Below are 17,238 nucleotides of genomic sequence, written 5' to 3' on the forward strand. Positions count from 1 at the left end.
AGTTCAAATCTTAAATAAGAGGGGATAGTCTCCCCAAAACTTTCTCGCGTGCTCATTAATAAATATGTTATTCCAGTAAACGCCTTGCATAACATTGGCGTACAATAGTCACGAAATATTACCCTTTGGCGTGTATTCAGCATTTTTACTGAATCATCATGTGTTCCTTGGCGAGTTATTTTCCGATTAATTCCTGGTGTGGAGTTAATTTTTTTTTTATTGAACATTTATAAATCCCCCGTGCACCACAAAGTATCATACGGGGCTTACAGAAGTAAGTATCGAACACATTACATAAAGAAAAAGAAGAAAATTTAACAGTCATGAAGGATTACAGATGTCAACAATAAATTTACAGAAATTTTCAAAAGCACTTCTGGTGGAAATAAGTTGGTGAAAATCTGAAGGTCAATTTATATTAATGTCCTTGAGAGCCAGTCCTAGGATCTGTCTTTCTTTGACAAACTTAGAATATGGAAGGAGCACATGGTCAACATTTTCCTCGCCACCAATATTAGAATTGCAGGAAGATGACGGAAACAAATTAAATTTGTACAAATAACTTTATAATTTTTTTAGCCGGCGTCCTGGCATAGGGGTAGCGCGTCTTCCCCGTGATCTGGGCGCCCTGGGTCGAGTCCCGGTTTGGGTATGGTTGTTCTTCCGTTGTTCTATCTGTGAGATGTCTGAATGTGCCCTCCTGTAAAAAGGGGTTGTGCAAGCGAATGAGTGATGCGGGAGTAGCAAAGTCGTATTCTTGGCCCTAGTTGGCGCTACTGAAATTAAACAAGAGACGCTCCCTCACCGGCTTAAAATCGCTGTCTTCGTGACAGCGGGCTTGTTCATGGCAAGTGCCATAAGAAACAACGAATAACTTTTAAAGTTCCACGACCAGTGAGAAATTGGGTTATTTTGTAATTAGTATAAAAATGATGGCATGACAGTCTTTTATTAATGGATGGAAAAAATTTCTTTGTTAAGCTCCCTTTATTTGATTATTAGTTAATAGTATACGAAAACCGAATTTCTGTTTAAAATGCGTTTTTCCCAACCAACACAGAATCCCATACTAAATTTAATTATTTAAATCATTGCATCTTCGAGGTATCGCGTTTACATGTTAACAAAAGTACAGACCAACAGGCATTTAATCCTTAGTTGGATTTGGCACAAATTTTAATAAGCGGCTACATTATAGATGTTAAATCTGTGTATGAATATCAGCTATCCAGCTCTCTTCGCTTTGTAGTTATCGTGTTAACTTATATTTAAACAGCCGTACAGACAGACTTTCTCGGAATGAATTTTGCTCAAAATTTGATAGAAATCTGCAAATTTCGTGTAAAGATATGGTCTTTACACATACCAAACAGTCTTTACACAAAAAAACGTGGAAATTTGACAAAATCTCGAGTATGTTTTGACAATTGCTATACTTTCTCTATACTACGTACACGAGAAAGTAAAAAATTCAGTATACTGCCGTTTTCATAAAATGTTTTTTTTTTTCTTTTTTTAAAAACTTTATTATTTATCTTGATACATGTTTATTATTTGCTAATAAAAATTACATTATTAAACATTAAAAGATCGTTTTTTCTTTTCCTAAACTAAGATAAGAATGGGTGAGTTTTTACGAGGTCTGAGTTTCAAAGATTCGAGATGCATTATCATCCAAGGTCCGAGCTCTAAATGAGAACAATAGATATTAAACCTGTCTTCTGAAATTAAATCTTTTAATAATTATTCAGAGTAAAAGGTCGAACTATGAGAAGGGGTTTCACATACTACATATAGATGTAAACTACGAATTCCGTTCTTAGCAGTCTTAATTAAAAACTGAACATCGTTCATCAATCAAATCATTCCTCCATTGCACCAAACAAATTTTCCATTCAGCAGAGACACCTGGCATTGTTCTCTTCGATCACACGAAGTCTGCCTACATTTTAAAAGAATGAACTTGTCAGATGGAAATATTCCGCAGAAATGAATCACTGTTTGACATTCTCTCATTCATCGCTGATAAAATCGTTAAAAAAATCAAAGCTGAAAAAACACCGATCTGATTTTATTCGAATTTCAACTTATTTCATCAAAACAGGCGAGCAAACTTCTCCAGTTACCGATTCGGAGCGCAGATGGAAATAAGTATCCATATCATTAGCTCACTCAGATTTGAAAAGTACCGGGATAGCAAATTGGAAGAGATATCCACAGATAGATCACCAGTGTTTCGTCAACACCATCAAGAACTCGACGAATAGGTTCATTCATAGAATAAATTAGAACAGTATTTCCAAAGCTTGCAAACAAATAGTGGGTGACGTAGGACCCACTGATGGTTATGCAGCGTTTATATGAGACCAACTATTGCAGGCAGAAAAACACGCCTACTTCAAAAAAGATCACAAGATCCCCATGGGACTAGCAAATAGTTGCCCCGATGAGACAATTATTTGCCATTGTCTCATTGGGGTCGCATAATCTTCCTGAAGTAACGTATTCTTCTATTGCCCGCAGATGGCCTCATGCGAACACTGTGTTCTAAAAGACCCAACAAGGCAGACTTACAAGAAACTTTTAGTAATGCTTCTTTTACAAAATTATTATACTAGATTTTTAATAAGCATTTTACTGGCTTGTAAAATATCCAAATTAATACTTATGATGTACTTAGAATTTACCTTTAAATGTTGTATAGTACTTTAGGGGCTGACTGCATTAAATGCTTATTCAGGTCATTCTTCAGATCAAATTGAATTAATATCCTATGCATATTTCTAGACGTCACTGTATTGGCATGAAAATATGAAGTCGAAAATCCATCGTTATAAAGCAAATGGATTGCAACACCCACACCATGTTACTTAAGTTGAATAAAAGGTTTGAGATAATCATGCCATTACAGATTTTGAAAGCTTATACAGTATTATACCCTTTGCATTCGGAAAAGAAATTCGATGCATAATTATTCATTTAATAAAAGGGCTTATTTATTTCTCTGAAATATTATATATAGTTGTTTTAAATTAAATTTCCAAGAAAAATTAATCTGCATCTGCTTACTACACTAAGTATTTTTAACAATCAAAATTTTAAAAAATAAATAAAACGTCAAGATGATGTAACGCCTTGAATGATGCCCGACAGGAAACATCCGAATGCAATGGGTTAGCATTACATAAATTATAAAAGCACAACATAAATCATTTATAAAATTATTGCAATGTATTCACCTTTATATCATGTCATATTTTATTTATCTTATTAAAAATATAAGCTATAATTTGGGCAGAAAAACCAATTTACACTTTTATATTTAAATAACTGTATTAATGTTTATATAAATGTTTCTAAATATGAATAAACCATTTTTGATTTACATTAAAAGAATGACCAACTGATTTGGTGAAAAACCGTAAGTCATTTGAAATGAGCTGCGATGCTCTAACTAAACTCAGTGGCTCGACAGCCCATCACCTAACCGGGCCAAAGCCTACAGGGGCCATATCTGCTTTCTTGACGAGGGCCCTGGGGTGCAAGGCATATGTCCCAGTCAGGTGGTTAGCCTAACGTGGAACTCCAGTGTTTAGTTCCCAAGCATGGTTGGTCTTCGATTTATCGACCCCCTGAAGGGATGAAAGGCTATGTCGACCTTGCCTAGCCCGAGAATTGCGATGTTCGCTTTGTTAAAAAAAAAAAAAAAAAAAAAAGTAAAAAAAAAAAAAAAAAAATTTCGACATACTAACTAGTTTAGTATGTCGAAATAAATCACAAATAATATGCCCTATATGTTTCCAAGTTTAGTATAGTTAAACTAGTTCCAACTAGTTATGAATTGCGAGACAAATCATGCTGAAATCCCAGATCAGAACTGAACAGCTATTTAAAGGAAAATTCATTACTAATATTCACGATACTAAAAGGAAAAAAAATTGATAAGTATAAAAAAAATGAGCTAATTGATCGACAAAACTAGAACCATTGAACTCAAGAGTACGTTTGATTGACATTTGCATAATATTGCTTTCAAACAGATCAAAAGGGAAAACATTCCGAGATAAAAACACGTGACAATCAGCGTCGTCTATAAATATCTTGAAAAAGGGATTACTTCCTATCAGCATGATTATTAAAATTCGAAATACTAGTCCTTACCATGGCAGACGATAAAAAAAAAAGCATAAAGAGTTGGCAGTGAATTTCAGGAAAAACTTGACTTAGAATAGTGGCAGCAGCATCACAGTGATTGTTTTCAACCATCATCAGTCAGAATAAATGCATAAATGAATGGGAAAAAAAATCTGCCTTCCATTGACGTCACACGACAAATGCAAAAATGACTGAAGTCAGTCGAAAGCGAAGAGAGGAACAGTGAATTGATTCGAAATATCTTATCAAGTATAGTTCTAGACTGAAAAATACAGATTTGAGATTGTGGGTTTTAGAAAAAGTTATTTGTCATTTTCAAAATATAATAATTTTTTAAAAAATCCTCTCGGCAAGCTGGAAGGCAAGGGTAGATTCCTTTACATCTGAGTTACTATCTGGTAACATAAATTGTTGATGTTAGAAACAGTCAAAATTAGGGCGTGAAAATCAATTTTATGTCCCTTTCTTCTAAGATATTGCAGTTTTGGAAAAACTTTAAATACAAAAGTTGTTCTTCTTAATGAGGCACTAATTTGGTTAATTGGATTTATTTTCCTATCTTCAATATTAAGAAAGTTATAGGGAGATGAAAATTTTACTCCCCACCACCACCACCACCATTTCAATTCCTTTTGAACTAGAGGGGCCATTTATGAACTCGTCCGAGATTTTTACATTTGTAACAACATATTCCAAGCCAGTTAAAATCCAAATAAAATTACTCTAGTTATCCTGTTCTCGAAGCAACATGGGCAAAGCTTATACGCATATTACATAAAATTCTGAACGAAAGGTGGTTTTGGATTCTAGGGACCAAAATCGGTAGAGAACGGAAGAAATTTTTCGAAAGTCCTGTCATGAGAACCATTGAAATAGGTAGTCTTCCTATAGGAATCTACCAAAAATCCTTACTGTAAAATAAGCTTCAGAAATGGATCAATTAATTTAGAATATAATATTATTGTATATAGAAAAAACGATCTTGTTTCAATGCCATACTGCTAAACGAAATGCTAAATATTAGTCACAAGGTCAAAAACACATGAATTCATTAAATATTTATTAATCGCTTTTCAGAACAGTTTTATTTTATTTACGACCCATTTGAAGCTATAAAAATGTAATTTTGAATGGACTTCGTCATTTTGAATCATCATACACTTGAATCTACACCTTCTCCAAACACTTGCGCCACACCAATAGAAGAATATTTGACCCCCCAATGGATTTAACGTATAACAGCCCCAACTACCCTACGGTTTCTTCAATGGAATTAAGTTTCGAATAAGGAATATCCAAGCTCTGAAATTGAGACCTGCTAATCGGGGTCTTTAATTATTTTCAGTTCAATTATATTAATGTCCCCTTTTAAAGCAACACTGATGATGACGAGGCCGACACTTGAGCCGGTACCCTCCTCTTCTAACAGTGGACTACGACAGATCTAATGTGCACCAGACCCGCTTACACAACGGTTCTTCTGTGGATTCGAATCTCTCCTGAAACTCTCCTGTTCCAAAGCCGAGGCCCCTTAATTATTTTCAGATAACCATTGCTGATGTGCCTAGATAACATTTAATATCCTTAATTGGGATTAAATGAAAAATTATTTTATGTTATAAACGCTATAAATAATATACATCACACGAAAAATTGTTCGCTCTTAGATTATAATTAATTTTAATTACATTAACATGCGATTTCGGTCTACATAGACACGACTGGGAAACAGACATTTTGGGCTATGATCAAACAAAGAAAGCTAGCCTTGACTCGCCAAACTTTCTTCTCACCACCGTGAGGACATTTGACCCTCAGCAGAAAATTTAACGTACGCCAGATCTATATACACGACGAATTTCCGCCTTCAATCTAAATATAAATTCGTGATTCACAGATCTAAAAGCCGACACCTTGCCATGGTTTTTATTCTTTCCTATAAAATCACTTATAGATTAGACGGATAAAAGAAAATTATCAGATTATATTTTAAAGCTCCTGTTGTAGAGCTTGATTGCATTCGTCGAAAGGATTCATGTAAAATCTCTTGAAAGTAATCCTTTACACATATAGGTGGCTCTAGTAGTGCATATGAAAATAAAGACAAAAATATTATGCATACAAGCAAGGTCATAACGAATTTGAGCGCCTTCTGCTAGATTAATTTGGCGCCTCGTCAGAACAGAACTATAACCAGGAATTTCAACAACATTCACCCTTCATTTATTTTATTTGCTAATAAAATAAACAAGGTGGGAGAAAGGATATTTTTTTTTTCAGTTTGCGTTTCCTCAAAACAGGACTCAACAAATCATCTTCCGTTAACCGTTATTGTATACATGACTCACTTAATAGCTGTCTTTTTAAAATGTATTTCTATTATAAATACCTATATAGTATAATAATACAATTTATATATGTTTATTTATATTGTTTTAAATATCAACAAAATGAATTTTGTTTAAAATTATTTCAACTTATTTAACTAACGCAAAAAATATGCATTTAAAATATAAGAAAGATATTATTCAAGTAAACAGATACTGCTTATTTAGATAATATGATCCATAAATGATTCGATTCTTTAAATGATTCCATAAATGATTATTTGTTTGATGCAAATATTCTGAATTTAATTAATAAATATTTGAAGGCATTTATTAAAGAAAAATGGATCCATAATTTAAATCTGATCTGTGTTTTCCGATGCATCAGATTTTACGAATAAAACATTTAGATTGTTCTAAAAATGATCTTACACCATATCAAATTCTACAAGCAGTATTTAGATTGTTCTAAAAATGATCTTACATCATATCAAATTCTACAAGCAGTATTTAGATTGTTCTAAAAATGATCTTACACCATATCAAATTCTACAAGCAGTATTTAGATATATATTTGTAATGTTGTTCTTATATGCAGCTTCTGTTTTTGACTCAATTATTATTTTTAAAACATGTTTAGCTTTTGACAACTTTCCTGTCTTGTAAATAAAGCTTATGTGCTTAAAATGTAATTATTTCTTGGCCAACTTATTTTCAATATCAACTAAATATTCTTAATTAAAGCAGTTAGCTTATTTCGAATTATTCTGCTTTCTGTATTGATTATAAATATATACTTAAAACATAAATAGTCATATGCAACCTTTTTTTTTTTTTTTTCTTCCTACACACATATTTTACTAAAAGAATATAAAAAATAAAATAAAAATATAAAATTATTAATACGGAGACAACTCAATAACAATTTCAGAATTTATAATTTGAGAAAAATACTAATTCGAAAACCTAAATCTCCATTAAATTGTGTATTCTTTGACGCTCCTTCATCAAATCGCTTTTATTATTATTCTTATTCTTACAATAATAAACTCCTGGTAACATTTTGCCTATCTATAATGATTATATGTTCCTATAACTGGCTTTAAAGATATTTTTCCCAGCTTCTGGTTACATGCCAATATTTCTAAAAGTTTTCTATATTTTAAATTAATTCTTAGGACCAAAATTAAAATCAGAATATTAATTTTTATCCTTTAAATGAATGAAACCCCCGAGATACAACCCATTTAGCTCAAAAGGATAAAGCGTTCTACCTACATTATCAATGATCGACCAGGCAGCTGCAAGCTAACAAGCATTATCATAGTCGTGCATTAGATTTCATTTAATCGCATATGCAGAGCTATATAAATATAAGCAAAAGTTGTACTACAGTTTGCAAAGTGCAAAATGACAATTTTAATGCAATAGCGCTATTTATGAGTTGCGAATGAATTTCAATTACAGTAAGGATCGGCCATGGTTCTCTCATCCACTTGGCGATATTCAGCCAAATTTTGTATCCCGGGTTCCAAGGTCGCCCCCGGAAAGCATTGACCGGAGGTGTGAAGAAGCAGAGAGAGCAGTAAGGGACGCCATGTCCAGTAGTGTTTGTTGATGTATTAGAAATGATTCTTGACCCACCAAAGCTATACATTCTCAAAATGTTAACCCCTGTACATAATGTAATTCAATTGTAATTAAATCTATAGCCTAGAATATGGCGCTTGGTCTTTATTTATGCCGACGGGCATTTGGCCACATCTACACTACATGAACTGACAAATTAACAGAACGGGCCGTTGTGAAACGCGAGAATTCGTCGTAGCTGGACAGGAAAGTCTTACTGTTACACAATAATATATACCTCATAAATGTTCAATTAGTATAAACTGATTTTATTTAAAGTGCATCGATTTGTAAATTTAAAAGCATTAATCAAAAAGCTTATACCTTTTATTAGGGGGAGAGGGGTATATCAATTATTTTTAGGCAGACAGTATTCCAATTTGATTGGAATATTGATGTTCAAATTCTTCATTATGGTTCTGACAGAACGATAGGTTACTCAATCCAAAAGTTAATTTGGCAAAATGGGCCTTGAATGTACAGAATTTTTATTATGGGTTCAATTTAGGGCTTTCTCTCTGCTTGTTATGGTATTAATATTTTTTTAACTGACATACATGTTTATGTAATATTTATACAACAGCCTTATCTATTGCAAGTCCTTATCATATTTTATTTTTAACTCCTTGATATACTATTCTTCCTAATTAAATGGTACCTCCTATTTTGGATATTTCTTGTTATTTTGCTTCCGTATAATAATATAATGAGCATTTGAGATATTAGAGCATCTCTAATTGATTTTTGCATTTTTAAATTTTTTGCATAAATAAAATCAGTATTATAAATTTTTAGACATCATTGGACAAACATTAGGATGGTTTTTTTTTTATTTTAATTATATTAACGTCCCATTTTAAAGCCCCATGAAGGCTACTTTGGGACTGACCTTGTAATTTTGAACCGCGATCAAATGACGAGGACGAACCTGAGCTGGCACCCCCTCTCCAAACTTCCGCACCCCACCAGTGGAAGGACGTTTCGCCCCGACGGATTTAACGTGCATCAGATCCTCTTACACGACGGTTCTTCGGTGGAATCGGGTCTCGAACCGAAAATCCTCGAGTACCGAAGCCGAGACCTTACAACCAGGTCACCGCGGCCTGACGTCATTGGATGAATAGTGTCTTTAGACTACAACCTAATTAACTCATTAGATAAGACGGCTTTATTTCAAGCAATAGCAAGCCGGCACAGGTCGACTTAAGGTCGGTTATGCCGGCACAGTCCTGGGACCTTCTAACGAGTGATTCATTCTTGCATCAGAAACCGTTAAAAGATTATAAAATGAATTTGAATTTTTTTATTGTTTGTTTGTTTTACCACTTAACGTACTAAAAAGATTTACGGTTGGGAAGAAATGCTATTAACTCTCTGAGCGGCGGATACGTCTTTTCCCCTCTGATCAAATCCATAGTAAGATCTGCAGCACACAAAAAGTGCAACTGCTTTTTTTTTCTTTTTTTTCACCTTCTTTGAATTTTACAGCCAAAAGCGGCTAACACATCCTTTTCGTCTTTTGTTTTCCTCCCTTTAATGATATGCTTGACAATGAAGGATTGATGGCAATGAATTTCACAATAGAGTGGATTCTCAGAATGATAAGAGAGTTAATTTGCTTTGACGAATGAATGCTCTTTCATGTAAATGACTCAATTAGGAAAATATTTATGTCGCTTTTAGAAATTTATGAAACTTTTTCTCAAATTATTATTATGACACAAATGTTTATAAACTTTATCTTCATAATAAATCAAAATGTTTTCATATTATAAAAATATCACCAACCAATCCGAAAATGAATCGATTACCATCAAATGAACAATGAAAAATTGGTTAATTCTTATTATTTTATATAAAAATCTTTTTTGCATCAAAGTTTATCCATAACACAAATAATCGGGTATAAATCTGATAGCACAAAATAGAAACATTCATCTGTTACGAAATTAAAAGTGCTTTGCTTGATTTATTTTTCGATAAAAATGTCAAGATTTTAATTTACTCGTCAATTTTTCTTCTGTTTTCCGGGTATTGAAAAGAAGAAAAAAATAATAATTCATTACTTTAAAAATAAACTTTTGTTAACAAGATTTGAAACGCATTAACATAATAATGTGCTTCGAAATTAAATTTACTCACGATTTGGTATTAGAAAACGGTAAAGTAAAATGTCGAAAGTCTATATGAATACAATGTATTATGCGATTGGTATTGAGAACTGGTAACGGAATGACGATCTTATTCTAGGTTCTATGACATTTTCCAGAACTTTCGTCGCTTTTGTTTACCTAGCTCAGGAAAAGATTCTAAGAAATTCATTCCAATAATCCTGTTACTAAACATTATTTATTATTATTATTATTATTATTATTATTATTTGAAGAACGAAAATAAAATCTTATTTCTTTAAAAAATAGTTTGTTAAAAAAATAAAATATATTCTTATATCTGCTTCTGACAAAACAGTAATTATATTTTTTTTCTATTATTTAACAAGTTTTTCGTCATAAACCCGGTAAAAAAAAATGATAAATGAAACCATTTGTAAGGAAACGGCGATAACGTAGTTAAAGATTATTACTGATTCGTTAATTTCTCTAATAAAAAAATGACATTACTTGAAATTTTTAACTTTATAAAAATAAAATAATCTTAGAAAAAAAAATTAAAAAATACCATATTAAAGTGAAGCATGTATTACTTACAAGCATTGTTGAACAATTTTTTTTTTTTTGGCATTAAGTATTTGAAAAGGGAGGGCATTAAGTATATGACAAAAAATTTTGTTTAAGATCTTTTGATGGATACATTTTGATGTTTTTACTTTCATATCACAGTCTTGCATCGAGCAATTTAATTTCTGTGAATTGCATGATGAATAGTCGTCGTGAATGTTGAATTTGGAACTACAAATTTGGCACAGTTACTTCTTAGATAGTAGGTGCTCCATAAAAAATAGTTTTTCAAGACTAAATATTTTTTTATTTATTAAAAATGAATCAAAATTTTGATTGTTTTTTTTAATCAATCGAAAAACGATATTGACCACTTTTGCGCCACTTTAAAATCCAAGCGATTAACTTTTCAGTGATAGTTTTTTTGAGAAATTTTATTTTAATAAATTATTTCAAATCAACTTCAAACATAATTTGTAATAATATTTTTTATCGTTATAATGATATGCAAACCAATTTTTTTCACCCACATTGTTTACATTACGATTATTTTTCTAAAAATATTCTTTATATATCTCCAATTTTAAAATAGTTTTTGTTTTCGTTTTTATTAACTTGATCTAGACTAGAATGTAAAAGCCCAATGTAAAAAATGTTGTTGTTACTAATCACGGAACTGTCCAGCAAGTCTAGACAATCCCCATGAATCCGAAAACGTCTAAAAAGTCTAAAAACAGTTGAGGGTCGCGGAGAACTTCGTCTTTGTTAAAACCCAAACAAACCAAAATATGGGCGGGGAGGCCATGTCTGCTGAACACCAATGGCACTCAGGATATATTTTTTGACCCTGCCGAAAAGTGAGGGCTCTAATGTGGCCACTCAAGAAGCGCAGGAAAGCATTTTGGTGGGATCTGGGTCTAAGATGTAAGGACCCACCCGGATTTTTTGAGAAATACCATAAGTGGTTGGAAGGGGTTTTCGAAAGATTGTTCATTTCTATTTTCGCCAGGGAAGAAATCTCGCTAGAGGTGAGCTACCCACAATGACTCACACCCTCCTCAACAGCGTAAAAAAATATTCACACAAGATTTGACGCAAACAAGAGTAACTAAAATAAGGTAGATAAATCAAGTATAACACATTATGATACTACGATGCTTGTATTGGAGGCTCGAATCTTCTTTAATAAAGACAGAACTGAAGTGAATGCTAATAAAAGATTTATCACAAATTTCTATTGATTCAACCTCTTTCGTTAAACCTTCTACTTAAAATGATATTGTTCTAATATCAGTATAAATAAAACTGCTCAAAGGCTTCGTTGCGATTTTATATAGAATCAGTATAACTAAAGCTACTCTTAAAACTACTGGAAACTAGAATAAACAAAGCTACTTGACGGTTTCATTACCATTTCATACAGAAATGTTTTTGAATTCGGCTTCAAGTGCAAGAGAATGGTATATTGTTCATATTTCTATTTTGAACCATTTCCGCATAAATTTGTTTTTATCAAAAATGCAAGAACCAAAGTTTTAATCAGATAATCAGACGAGCCTCTTGATTACTTATACTTTTTTTTTAATCAACAAGCTAGTTGTCCCAATGAGACAACCATTTGCCATTTTCCCATTGGAGTCACTTGACGTTTTTGAGGTAGGCGTGACCTTCTATTGCACGCAATAGTCGGCCTCGTGTCAACGCACTTTATCATATACGAAAGAGAAAATATTGTAATCGTTAAAATATTCGAACTCGGCATTTTCTCAAATATGCATGTTTTAGACCTCTATATTACCAAGTTCATAACCTGCCATATTGTGATATTGTAGAGAAAGTTGAAAGGAGAACACTCCCACCAGATTTCATTAATGTTTAGTTATATATGAATTTATTTCTTTTAAAAGAATGCAGATTTAACATGAATGTGAATATTCTATAATTTGTAAGCTAAGCTTACTTGTTCTTTTAGCAATAAAGTGCGAAATCACAGCAGAAAGCTAAACGCTTGATTAACACATTAAACCTATGTCAAACGCTAGTAAATTATACTTAACTTTCTGTTCGTACTTCGTCAGCCACTAATGATTGACTTTCCAATCAATCACTTTAAGGACAGTATAATTTTCGTTCAGACTACGTTAGCCATTGTTGACTGATGACATATTTTTTAAAAAAATTATATTCTCTTAATACATTTTAATCTGGAAATGACGAAATAATACATGTAAATGCATGCAGTCGCATCTACATAAATCTCTGTCAGTATATAAAAGAAATTAGGTATCGCAGTTTAACCGGGATAGACGTCAAACTAAACTTAGTCTTTACTAACTAATAAATTTACTTCAAATTTCGAGTGAAAGAATGGATTAAAATTGAAAAAACATATTTCGATTGTCATTTTACATCGCTTTATATTTTCATATAAATGATGCCCTAAAGAATTTTCTTAATAAAAATTTCCCCGAATTTTGCCATTTTCTTATTTGAAATGGAAATGTTTATTCTTTCAGCTTATTTTTAATCTGTTTTTCTCGATAGAATACTTTTTAATTCAATTCCTTTAAGAATTTCGATATGAGGAATCAAAAAATACTAAAGATCAATTGCATTTTGAGAGAATCTATTTAACCCCTTTTACACCTACATGTCTGACTCGCCATTTACATTTTGTTTAATAATGATTATTAGTCCAACAAACTTGTCATGACAAGTATCGAAATATAGAAAAAATATATATAATCACATTTTTATTAGGTTTAAATTGTTGCATTGGTTACCCAAAATAGTGTATTATGTTTGCTCCCAAGTATCGGACAGGTGAGGGAAAAGAAAGAATTTGAAAATTATACGTCAGTAGTATTGTAATTGTCAATTGTTTCGCGTTTAAATGTATGTAAAACTGTTAATCTAAAAAGAAAATTGAATGGAATTTAAAAAAACATCTATAAAAGCAGTCGTCAAACGTTAAGACAGCTTAATTATGTGAGATTAATTTTTTTAAAGTCAAAATTTGAAAGAATATTTTCGGCCTTTTTTGTTGTTGTTTTTGTTCTTCATTTAAAGTAAATAAATTTTTGCAATATTTAAATATGTATTATTAAAAAGGTATTAAATATGTTAAAACTTCGTATCTGCATTTGAATTACTTTTTCGAAAATTCAGCTTTGTTGGGAAGAAAAATAGATTCGCCGAAAAGTGTCTATATCTCTCCAAATTCTGGAACCGAAAGAATATTTTATTTTAAAAGTGTTCTACGACTTCAGGTAGCATTATATCGGTGGATTTTTAAAACATTTATTGGTCGGAAATTAAATTTAAAAAAGAAAAATTATTTTATGGCGATTAGTCCTCGAAAAACCGTAAATAGTATTGTTCCCGAATATAACAATCATCGGAAAGTACATACTTAACAATTGACAAAATGTTAAAAACAAATTTATTGTCACAACATTCAACACTACGAAATTGCCGTTACATATTTTTTCATGTGAAACTACAATTCAACTGGACTATTATTAAAACCTTACACAAGGCCAGATGAAATCCTCTTTCTGAAATCGTGGATAATTAAAGTCTTGTGGGGTCCATTTTTCTACTTTCTAACTTCCTACGCCAGATCTTTTTATTAATTTTAGTTCTCTATATAAACAGGTATATGGAGTAAATTCTGATAAACTGTCAAAACATTTAACTACGGCTTACTTCAGCGATAGTTGATTTTATTATTTCCCATATAAAAAATTAGAAATTCAAATTTAAAAGCAACGTTAAGGGAAATATACATATTCGAATTCTGGCATGAGGTAAGAAGTCATTATTCAGTTTAATTTAATTTAACAAAAAATAATTATTAACTATAGAATCGGACTTTTTTAAAAATAAAGCAATGTATTTTTTTTTTAGAGATTTTTAACTCTTTGCACTCAGAAAAGTAATTCGATGAAATTTATTCACTTAAGACAAGGATTTGTTCATTGCTCCGAATGATAAATCTATATATAATTGTTTTCATTTATTATTTTCCGAATTATTTTCGTCATATTTTTACTATTCTAGGTGTTTGAACAATTAAAATTAAAAAATAAACAAATAAAATGTCAAAATGATGCACCGTCCGAGTGTAAAGGGTTAAACAGTATAATAAAACCCTATATCAGATAGTTAATTATAATAATTTTCTAACACTTAAGCGACACTTAATTTTAATTGAATCAGAGTGGACGGATTTTATGAAGTAAATGAAAATATCAAATTAATACACCTAGAAAAGGTTACAAAAAAATATAGAGAGATTTCGGGGTCTTCAGATATTGTCTGTCTATAGGCAGTTGCCTACTTTGACTATTAAATTTTAAGAATGAACACAAATCAATGATTACATTTCAGCTAACTACAAGACAATCGTTGCAATCCTTACATTGAAGTGTGTATAATTATACATCTTGTTACTTTTCTGCGGGTAGATGGTTCATTTTCAGCAATAAATTCATTCTTACGTATATTTCGATGCTGCCCAGAATGCAAATGATTCTGCGGTTAATATGATCCGGAAATTTCGAAAGGAAATTTTCATGAGAATATTTGCAACATTTAAATATTTATCTATAATTGTCAACCCAAAAGTGGTTTGCGGCGTTCTATATTTAACCAGCTGTGCTTGTAAGCCGATTTATCTGTAGTCTGGAGGAAAATGGCCTTGAACATTGCTTCGATTTCATTAATGTACTGGAATCAAAATTTAGCGTTTGCTTCTTCCCCTTCCGACCATTCCATTAAGATCACACACAAAAAAAATCTTAACCGAATATCTCGCTTTATTTTGAAATTTATTTGTTTGTTTAAAATGCAAACAATAATATAGAACACATAACGCATATGTGCAATGATTATGAATATACATTGAATAATTTGTTTTTATGCAGAATTTTTAAAACCTGTTTTAATGAAAACAGTGCTGAAATAAATTACTGAAATTCTTACTTATACCGAGTCGAAGAAAATTTGATTAAATGAATGTCGAAAATAAGAAATGAAACGTATAGATAACATTCAATATAAATCAATAAACATTGACAATAAAGTAAAAGAATTAAGACAAAGAACTTGCATCCAATATTGAACTAAATAACTAAAAAAATTTTAATAGACTTTCAACTTCTGTCTCAAAAAATTCAGAATTAATCTCAGACAGAAACTTTTGCACAAATCAATCTATGTTTCTCTCAAATCATCTCTTTCAGTCATTTTCCTCTATGAAATTAAAGCTTCGTTTGGTAACAACAGACTTTTATAAAATAAACAAAATGTAATAGATAATTAAATAAATTCTTTTTTTTTTTATGGTTCTGCAGTTTGATTCTGATTCTGAAGAGCGTTGAACAAACTATAAAGTTGTCTTTTTAAGTCAGATTTTGAATAACTTATTTTATACAATGTAAAATGATCTTGAAAAGTTTCTTTATAGAATCTGATTTATAATGATATGAAATTTTTGATAAGTAAAGAAACAACAATTCAGTTGTCGGTCCAAATTTAAAAAAAAAAAAAAAACTTTGAAAATGTGTATCTATCGTAGAAATTTAATTCAAAGGCAGAATTTTAAATGTTCATTTATAATATACCAATTTGAAATTTTAGATTAACAATAATATGCATTTGTAATCTTCAGACTCTTTATAGATTATAATGCACTTACCAGATTAAGTTGGATTTTGTTCGCTTTCGAGCGAATATTCGGATATATTATCCGAAAAAGTTTTCTCTTCCTTCTGAATATTTTCATTTATTCCTTCTAGAAGTGCGTAGTTATAGAATTAAACACTAAAAATAACCAGCAGGAATGGTCACCCTGAAACTTTGTTGTGTAGTTTTGAATTGGTATGCTAGTGTATTCTTAACAGCATACCATTGGCGAACAATAGTTATAAAAAAGCCTATTAGAGTGCGAATTTTGGCTATATTTTTGGCAATCAATCGCCAAATGTTATTATTCAAGCACCAAAACATTATAAGTGCATTTTAGACGCATATCCCCCCCCCCATTTGATTAAAACCAAAATTTGGCACAAAACTGCAACTTTCAGCATATTCTGTAACATATTAAGGGATAGAAATATTATAATCTATGATCATATATATTCAGATATGAAATTATCTTTTTATTGTTTTTTTCATCCCCAATATATTCACTTATATTCAACTAAAATAACATAAGTAATATACTGCTCAATAAAATGAACATTTGAAGATCTTAGGGGGACTAAATATATTTTAATGACTATTTCTCAGAATGATATTTTATTTGGATTTAAATTTTTAGCTTTTAATTAATTAATTTTTTATTTATGATAATAATAAATATTATAAAAATAATTTTATATTTATAATTATTTTATTAAAAATATTCTTTAATTATTTTATTAAAAATATTATTTAATTAAAAA

The 17,238-nt window shown here is 30.9% G+C and overlaps 1 protein-coding gene across 1 annotated transcript in view; it reads right to left on the reverse strand.

The window, feature by feature from the left end:
• Positions 1-16,640, reverse strand: part of LOC129981195 (CD151 antigen-like) — a 141,080-nt gene extending 124,440 nt beyond the window's left edge. The window contains exon 1 of the mRNA XM_056091932.1: positions 16,491-16,640. The gene's annotated coding sequence lies outside the window, so the exon portion shown is untranslated. The remainder of the gene's footprint in view (positions 1-16,490) is intronic.
• Positions 16,641-17,238: the final 598 nt, after the last annotated feature.

Source organism: Argiope bruennichi, chromosome 8, assembly GCF_947563725.1.
Source record: "Argiope bruennichi chromosome 8, qqArgBrue1.1, whole genome shotgun sequence".
In the NCBI taxonomy this organism is placed as follows: Eukaryota; Metazoa; Arthropoda; class Arachnida; order Araneae; family Araneidae; genus Argiope; species Argiope bruennichi.